The sequence below is a fragment of the Bubalus kerabau genome, chromosome 2, assembly GCF_029407905.1.
Source record: "Bubalus kerabau isolate K-KA32 ecotype Philippines breed swamp buffalo chromosome 2, PCC_UOA_SB_1v2, whole genome shotgun sequence".
NCBI lineage: Eukaryota > Metazoa > Chordata > Mammalia > Artiodactyla > Bovidae > Bubalus > Bubalus kerabau.
The window spans coordinates 201,270,956-201,273,281 of record NC_073625.1 but is presented as its reverse complement, the minus strand read 5'-3'; positions in this window follow the sequence as shown (position 1 = coordinate 201,273,281).

The following is a 2,326-nucleotide window of genomic DNA, read 5'->3' as shown; positions in this document are numbered from 1 at the left end:
GTTTTGACCACTCTTGCCTAAACATTTACTGCTCCATAGAAGTGCTTTCTATGTTTGTTATTAAAGCTTCTTCCACTCGGGGTGAGGGTCTGTCTCCTTCCACAGGCCACCGAGACCAAACAGAAAAGGCCTGGCAATGCAAACAGTCCCTGAATTATGATACCTATTACTTTTTATTAGTAGTAAAAACAAAAAGAAGCAAGGAACAATTCTATTTATGCAGAGCACTTAGAACATAAATAATAATAAAATGCTGAAACTCTAAAACTACTTACACAATATTAATTTAATTCTAATAAAAAGTAGCTTTAGGTCTTGCCTCTGTGATAGCAAATGTGATGCCGTTTCGTTGTCATCCAATATTTATACCCAAAAAACATTTTTGGTTTAGGAAATAAAGGAGTGATAAAAAATTACAGTCTTTGAATATCGGGCTTTGACTAGTCCCCTGCTGCCCTTTATTGTATGTTTCAGTAAAATACAGTACATCTTGCTGTTTTATTTCATTGTTTGTGGCCCGTGCAAAATCCTAATGTCCAGCTGCCCAGCATAAATGAACAACAAATCAGAAGAACCAGAGAGACACTTTAACTGATTAAACTGGATCTGGAATTTTCCTTTTACTGCTGAATTATCACCTTATTGCAATTATTTTTATACACTGTGATTCTTTTTATACATTGCAATTATTTCTGCAAAATTCAGGGGAGACGTCAGTCAGAGGGCTTGGGTTGTAGCGCTCTGTCTTCAAATACCAAGCCCAGTACAAAATTCAGCTTTTATATTCTAAAAGTATGTCGTTTTCTCCCTAAAATTATTTATATCAGCTGATTAGTAGAGCTTGGTAATCAGGTCTTTAAAAAAATTGTTTTTTATTTTATTCAAGTTTCATCATGACTTTTTTTTTGTAAAAGCTATTTGGCTTAAGGAACTTTATCATAATTTGAAGGCAAGCAACATTATCTTCTCACAAAACAACATAAAAGACAAAATAGAATGGGATATAATTCACATCTCACCCATAGAGTGAGTTAGAGCTAGATAAAGGGGTTATGGCACATGTGTGCAAGTGAAGAAAATATTAGTGCAATCAAGTTTGGGACAGAAAAATTAACACACGATAAGGAATACACACCTTCTGAAAATGAAGGCTACATAAGGTTTTAACCAATATGAGAGATATCTTGATCAAGTCCAAGCATATACAGAGAAAGCAGAAACCCAGAGCAGCCATGTATGGATGCGTGAATTGTGCACTGCACAGCTCCAGGGGCAGCCATTCATGTAGAATGATGCCTTGATTAGGTCTCATTAACTTTGTGCCTTCTGTTTAGGAACATATTATTGTGAAAAAGTTCAAACAGAATTTACTTTTTTAGGGCCTGAGATAAAAAGTGTTGCTGAGTCAAAGTAAACAGATATGCATTAAATCCACTGAATTTTGTTGGCTACCCAAGAAGAAAACAAAATCTCTACATTAGAGGGGCCTATCTACACTTAACTTGAATGGATTCCTAAGGTATACAAGAGGCCAACTGTGCAGTGCTTCGGAACGGGCACTACCAAGGGACCAGTAACGTGCTATCACACGTGGTCACTTTCCAGACTTAAAAGTGACTCTGGTCAGAGTTCCCGCTGTTCAGTGATACTGGAGTAGCCTTTTTTTTGTACTTAAAAGTAATAAAATGACTTTTTTTTTTTTTTTCCAAAAAATTACACTATGCAGCTTTGTCACCAATTAGGATTCACCTTTTTTTTTAACCTCACATTTTAATTAATAATGTTTAAGTGCATCTGGGGAAGGGACTCACATATTTAAAGCTTCATTCTAATATTAATAAAAGGAAGTAAAAATTCAGATGTCAAAGCAATTTAATGGCAAGTTTTTACCTACAGAGCGATTTCTATTGAGTTTGTCAGGGTCTCTTCGTACTTTAAAATATACACATGTAAGTCTACATAAATGTAAAAATATATATCTGGTCTTGTCACCTGCTATTTATAGGCAAATATTTAAACCTTCTGAATGATTAAATCTCAAGTGACCTACACATGTTAACATATGCTGGAGAAGGGCTTTTGACTGTTGTCTTTAATGACTTTGGTTTCCGTGGACTGAACAAACTTGCCTGAACCACAGCTGATGCCAACCGTTCAATCATAACATTAGGATCAATTCAAGACACACTTCCTGAGTGCAAAGCAACTCTGCCACAGTTGGGCAGGTTCAAATCTTTCCTCACAGACCTTCAGCCAGGCCTCTGGGCGACAGCATCCTCTGCACACACACAGCCAGGTGGGGACACACACACAGGCATTCAGATAT